Here is a 7511-nt window from a genome sequence, read left to right on the forward strand (position 1 = left end):
AACTCCTTTTTGAGGCTCGGGCGATCGTTCTGCTTGAGATTCACGCAAGGCCGTTTCGTGTGAGATTCACGCGAGGCCGTTCCGCGGTCGTTTCGCGTGAGATCTATGCGAGGTCATTTCGTGGCCATTCCGCATGAGCTCCACTTGCGCGGTCGTTCCGCTCTGCGAGCTCTCCACTCACAGGTGGACGTTCCGCGAGCACTCTGCGTGCAAGCAGCCGGTTTAAGCCTATAAAAAGATCCCTTTTTTTAGTTCTGTGATCATCCAACTTGAGAGTTCTCCTTTCATGCAGCTGAGAGTTCTTTCTTCCTCTTTCTAAAATTCTGTCAAAACACTCTTTCTCTCTCTCACTATTTTTTTTCCTTTCTTCTTCATTTAATCATTTGGGCTGAGGATGAATTTGATCGGCGTTTGTTCGAGATCGTGCCACCGACGGACGTTGGAGTATTTGGCTTCCATATTGTACTTTGGAGGAGGATGTGCGGTCCAAATCTTCGCACGAGAAGGGACCGAAATCTCCTTTAGGACAGTGATTTTACCGCCTCCCTAGCCAGGTTTTTTTTTTGTCACATCAATATATTGTTTCACACACATCACGAAATATATATATATATATATATATATATATATATTGGATCGGCATCTGAATTGCAAATAGAACCCTCTTCTTTTAAGTTATTGTGAGCCTATTTAATGTTTTTTTTTGTTTCCTACTTAGGCACTCTCTTCAATACAAGTTTTTTTTCAAAACTGTTCATTTCCCTATCATTCAACTTTTCTGTAGTTATACTATACGTTATTTCATATAATATTCGATAACAATGGTGTCATCACCTCACCTGGTAAGCCTTCATGGTTTTCGTCTGGGGTGTATGATAGTGGCCATGTTGTTGAATGGAGACGTACCCTTGTGGGAAGGGCTCACAAAGGTATCACCACTCAATTTACCTTCGCTTATTACGGGTTTTTTTGGGCCTTTTTTTTAAAATTTAAATGCGAATGATAAAGAAGGGGGTTTGCCTTTTCGTTTAACACTGGAGTCGGGCAATTTAGGCAGTTTGTGGATCATTCTGCTTTGCTTGCTTTGGGTTCCTCTAATCGGGCGGCTATTAATTGGGTGTGAGCCTAGCTTGATCGGGGCTTCTGCAATTCTGCCTGGCTTTATCTTTTGCCTCATGCTGAGGTTCACCATTTGGAACGTATCACTTCTTCTGATTTACTGATCCTTTCTAGCACGTGCTAGGCATTCTGGGCAATCTCAAATGAGTGGATCCCCAATGGGATCCTTTGCGCAAAACCCTTACAAGGTACTTGGGGAAATTTGTCATTGGAGTCGTTCTGATTTGGGTAAAATTGAGAACAGATTTAATGTGGTTGCTAGGTTAGAATTCAAAGATGCAATTGTTGGATTGTCCATCCTTGAAGAACAATGGCTTCACTCCGATTATAATGTATATTATGCTTTTTTTTTTTTTTTTTTGGTACAAATGGGTGCTCACACCGATCTAATATGAGTACACTCCAAAAGATCAAAAAAAATAAATATCCTGTAAGACTTGGGGGCAAGTCTGATCCCGATGCGAGGCCCAGTGTGCCCTACCACATAAGAGGCAACCCAGTCAGCATATATTATGCTTTAATTGACAGGATAATACCAAATGGAAACAAAAATAGAGCTAGAAGTGTAGCTGTTGGTGATTAGAAATGAGATATTGTTATTTGCTAACTGCAGTACAGTGATGGAGAAATGCTGTTTGATGATGCACCATCAGGAGTAGCTGCAGCAAAAAATGCAGGGATGTAAGCAGAAGTTAATAAAGAATAATTTGTTTAACGATTCATGTTACTTTCAATTTAGAATGCAAAAAAGGGTGTGCAAGAATTATCTAAAAGATCAGGATACACTTTGCTGGATGTACTTAGCCTTAGTGAAGCTTTTTAATTATGTCTGCATGATCCTGCCGTGCAGAATATCTCAGTTATTATCTAAGATAGCATTTGATACCCAAATGCTATTTTTGAAATAGGAATTCGAATTCTCAGAGCATAGCTATTCCTCCTTGTTATTCTAGATTTATGTTTGATTGGAAATCTGGTATTCTACTTAATTCTAGTGCAATTAATGTAGTATTATTCCAAGCCCTGTTTGGTTGACATGAGAATAAGCCTCTATTCCATGAGGAGTCGAGGATGAATTTTTTAAAAAAGATAAGAATGTCCTTGGCCAAGTTTAAGATATGAGTTGGTTTTTTTGGCTAAGTATGAACACGATGTAGTATTGTGAGGCAGCAAATAAGAATATGAACTTCCAATTGAATCCAAAATAACTTGCATACAATAAGAGGCTGTATAATTAGTAAGAGTAAAGAATGAAAAGTAGGGCTCTGCGGTCGCGGATGCAGGCTTCGCTGGGGCTAGGAGAGAAGGTGGCAGAAGCAACGCGGGCTCCACGGCTCTGCCTCCTTTTTCGAAACAGGCGAACCATGTTTCTTTTTTTTTTTTGGATTTAAAGACAGTTGCCGACTTCACGTTTTTTTTTTAAAAATAACCGACTTCAATTTTTAAAAAAAAATTAGTGAAGCCGGTATGGATACCTCTAGTAATTCTGATTTCTGATACTTTTTTGATTTATATTGATAGTTCTTTAAAGTTATCTGGTACTTTTATAGTGCTATATGATACTTTTCTATTTGATAGTTTTGTTCTTATCTGATATTTCTCTATAATAGACTGATACTTTTTTAAAATTATTGGATATTTTTATTCTTATACTGATATTTCTCTACTAGTATATTGATACTGCTTTAAAGCTAGTTGACACTTTCTTTAAGTTATCCAATACTTTTTAAGTACCATCTAATACTTTTTAAGTATCGGTACCGAACCGATACGTCGGAGCATATCATGTGTCGGTATGATATGGTACAGATATCGTACCATACTGATGTTTGAAAATCTAAAACCAACGATGGCTTAAAAGGGTCTCCCAACAAATTGAACATAGAAGCAAATCCATTGAATCTGTATAATTGGGAACAAATAAGAACTGTACATATTCTTAACAAAAAGTAACCCAAGAAGAGCACAACTACTTTTTTTTTTTAGAAGAAGTATGTCATTGATAATTGACAAGTTTACTTACAATCCTGACAAAACCCGTTGGCTCCATGCATATACAGTTCATAGTGAGCACATCTAATTTATAGAATCTGTTTGACGAAATTATAGACAACATCCTCACAAGTTACATGAATATACTACTACATCAACAGGTCAACAAACAAATGATAAAGGAAATGACTCAAAGAATACTTTCATTCAGGTGCTCATATATCACTAATGCATCTTGTATTGCCAATTGATTACTCTTTATCCACAGTCCACAAGACTTCAATTAAAGTGGTCCACTCAAGGATTTGTCCTGTCAAAAAACATAGTATGATGTTAAATGCTGTAATTATGAAACAACCATCCTTTTCTATAGATACCCAAATGCCATCCCACATGAATCCTTGGATGTTTGGAAAAGATAGGGAAAAAAAAGGAAGAGAAAGAACATCGTGATGTTATAAGAAATTGGATAATCAAAATTGAGTAGAGAAAGTAGTGTCTTTTACTAAGTACCTGAACCCACTCAAAATAACTCAAAATCACACCCCCAGTATTTGCATAAATGTCGGGCAGTATGACGACTCTTTTTTTAGAGAGTATCTGCACCCCAAAATTATTGAAAACTAAGAAGTCCGAACATCTGTGGAAGCTATAATTTATCCTTATAATCTTAATGGAATGCTGTCTCATCTGCTTCTGGATTAGTGGGATGATTAGCAGCTTCTATTATGAACTTGTCCTTCACATCAGCAGCATTTTCCCTTCAAAAAAAATGGAACCACCAGAAAAAATGAATTTTGATAGTAAATTGCCCTGATCATCATTACACTCCATAAGGAACTACCATTAAGAACCTTTCACCATTTAAACAGAAACAAGAGAAATATCTATAACTTTTGGTTCTCACAAAGTTACACATTGATAAGTGGTATATTTTTATATTTATTGAAGGTATTTTTGATAATTTATGATGCTAACATCTTCTTAAAAATCTAATTTTATGAATAAATTAATTTTTTTATAAAAATAAATAATTAAAAAAAATAAAATTAGAGCATATTTATGAAAAATAGATGTGAATTTAATTGAGCAATTTAAGCACCAAAATGATGAAAAATTTAATACATATTTTTTTTTATTTTTCAGATAAAAAATTAGATCAAAAATCAAGCCAAAATATCTTAAAAAATAAAAAATATTACCTCCGGTGCACGATGGATCGGCCGCTCAGTACACAGAGACAGGGCGCGGTCCACAGGAATAGTTACATGATCCACAGGTGCGGATCACAGCGAGAGAAAGATCTTGGGCACGATCCAACGACTGATATTTAATCTGAAGTTCGATCCAACGGCTGCTGTTCGTTGTCGGTTTATAAGAGGGGTTTTTGCACGATTCGACGGTCCAAAACGATCTATCACGTGATCCAACGGCTATTATCGCTTTCGATTTTGATAAGGAGTTAAACTGCGCGATCCGACGGTCCAGAACTAATCCCAAGCACGATCGGATGGCTGTGGTTTGATCCGACTTTGATAAGGATTAAAATGATTAATTTTTTATCAGATCTGAGCTGTCCAAGCTCCATCCGACGGCCAGAAATATTCCTAAGGGGATTAATATAATTTCTAAGGATTTTAGGATTCCTTTTCCTACTAAAAAATTATAAAAAATTTATCTATAAATAGGAGATCCGGGAATAAGTTTTGAGAGCAAAAAAAATTGAGTAGAAAGTATAAAAAAAATAGAAAAAAAATTAAATAGCTTTAGGGACCCAAGAAAAAGAAGGAAAAAAGTCGGTTCGCTCTACGGAGTACGACGAAAGATGGAGAGGTTATTAATCATCTTTCCGACGAAGCTTGATTGATCAATTTCAGATCTTTATTACAGTTTTATTTTATTTTATTATTGTTTTTAAATTTTTTATATTTAAATTTTAATTTCAATTAATGTAAAATTTATTTTCTTGCACTTTCAATTCCTGTCTTTTATTTTTTGCAAGTAGATGCTAGGATCTAATTAATAGATCTTAGTACCAATTTATTTTTATGCTTTTTAAATTTTTATTATTTATTTTTATTGCAAGTAGATGATAGGATCTAGTTAGTAGATCTTAGTACCCAATTTATTTTTCGTACTTTTAATTTTTATTTTTTGACTTAAATTACTTTCTTCAAAATTTTATTTTCTTTTTGTAAAATCAAAGATTTCAAATCAAAATCCTACATTCTCTGTGAATTCGATCTGACTCACTATTTTTTATATATTTTTAATTTTTATTGAAATTGAAATTTAATTGATAATCACGGTGTCCTAACGACAGCATCATGATCGCATCAATTTTTGGCACCGTTGCTGGAGAAGGCACCAATTTTAATGTTTGATTTCTTTGATTTTCTTATGAGTATTGCTTACTATTTTTTTTATCTTTTTACAGAAAAAAATTCAAAACTTCAAAAAAAAAAAGAGATAGAAAGCTTCCAAGTTGGTGCGATCAATCATAACCCTAGCCTTAACTATTTTTTTAGTATTAATTACTATTTTTTTAATTAATCTAAAATTTATCCACATAAACCTAATAAAAATTGCATGACAAGAGCAGAAACTTAATTTTTTAGGAGCATTCATCATTGTAGATTTATTTTTGGTGATCGCTAGGGATAAGGTAAGCTTTCAAGTTTTATTAGTTTTATATATCTAATTTAGTTGCATAGAACCTCTTGTTTGAAATTGGTTATACATATTCATCTCAAATTAATTTAAGGGCAACACCCATAACAAGATAAAGTGGAGATTTCATCACCCTCTCTTGGCCCAAAAACAATCAACCAGCATCCTACATTAACCCTAGCCTAACTAAAATCAAGTAGACATTGGCCCCTAGTATTAATCGAGTTCAGTTCTGAGTATTGTGGTTAAGTCAAGTACAAAGTAAGTCCAGACTCACTCATAAAACTGGTGTCTAAGACTAGAGGTTACAAAGGCTCTGCCTAAGTAGATTTGTGGTTATTTAATTGGTTCCGTTAGCTTACCTGACCAATTCAATTGGTGTCTAAGGCAAGTAACGGGAGGACCCCCATAATCCCACCTTTTATCTGGTTAGTTGGAGGAAGTGAGAACAAACCTAATTTGTATCTAGACTAAGCCACTCTACATCGAACTGTTAGGTCTAAGAAACCCATAGGTGTCTAGGTTTAATTGTTTGCTAACTTGATTGTAATTAACACTAAACCACAACTAATTCTTCCCACCTTACGTATCTAGGAACAAAACTTGAATCATACATTAGGGTTTGCACTAATATGTGCAAGGTAGAAGATCTCTCTATTTTGATCTAGTTGAACCCAATCCTGAGATTGAATGGTTGATTCATATTAAACCTAAAAATCAGATGGCTGGAGATCCTAGAAAACTACTTAGGTAGATGAAGGAATATTTTATTCCTTCCATCTATAACCCATCGACTTGTATCCACTTACCTGATATCCCTGCAAGCCACTATGAGATCAAGTCGACCACAATCTAGATGCTCCCGTCTTTTTATGGGAATACTAATGAAGATCCTTACAAGCATCTGGATGAGTTCTTAAAAATTTGTTCCACGGTAAAAATTTAAAATTTTACTGATGATGTACTTAGATTGACCTTATTCCCCTTCTCACTTAAAGACAAAGCCAAGTACTGGCTTGGCACAATAGGGAGACTAATCCAAACTTGGACTGAAATGCAGCACGAGTTTCTTAAGAAATTCTATTCCATAGGTCGAACCAACACCATGAGGCAAGCCATCACTGGATTTGCTTAGCTTCCAGGAGAACAAATTCATGAATCATAGGAGAGACTTAAGGAATTTCTTAGAAAATGCCTACATCATGGTCTATCTAAGTGGCAAATTGTTCAAACTTTTTATGAGAGTTTAGATGACCAATACAGACAAATGGTAGATGCATCTTGTGGGGGTGCATTCATGAGTAAAAGTGAGGATGAAGCCTACACTTTATTTGAAACTTTGAGTGAAAATTCAATCAATCATGCTTCATTATCCTCCTATGAAAGATCAATCTCTCACCAAAAGTAGACAGAAATTTTTGAGATCAAACAAACAGACTCTAGTCCTAAGGCCGATCTGAACCTAATAGCTCAAAGATTAGATAAAGTCGATCTTCTTGTCCAAAAATTTGATCAGTTCTTAGCATTAGATCAACAATCTCCTGCACAATACACACCACCACCTAATTATCTGGAGATTTGTTCTATCTGTGTTAGCCCGGCCCATCATGTGAGTGAATGTCCAACGGCTGCACAGTTTCCACCTTTCATTCAAGAACAAGTTCAAACTGCTCAAGGTTACTCCAATCCTGTCAATGACCCATTCTTAAATATATATAACCAAGATTGAA

The 7511-nt window shown here is 35.2% G+C and overlaps 1 non-coding gene across 1 annotated transcript; it reads right to left on the reverse strand.

Annotated features, from left to right (window-relative positions):
* Positions 1-6883: 6883 nt before the first annotated feature.
* On the reverse strand, positions 6884-6990 carry LOC140854983 (small nucleolar RNA R71). The gene has a single exon (XR_012138076.1). It is a non-coding gene; the product is annotated as a small nucleolar RNA R71 (small nucleolar RNA).
* Positions 6991-7511: the final 521 nt, after the last annotated feature.

The sequence above is a fragment of the Elaeis guineensis genome, chromosome 1, assembly GCF_000442705.2.
Source record: "Elaeis guineensis isolate ETL-2024a chromosome 1, EG11, whole genome shotgun sequence".
In the NCBI taxonomy this organism is placed as follows: Eukaryota; Viridiplantae; Streptophyta; class Magnoliopsida; order Arecales; family Arecaceae; genus Elaeis; species Elaeis guineensis.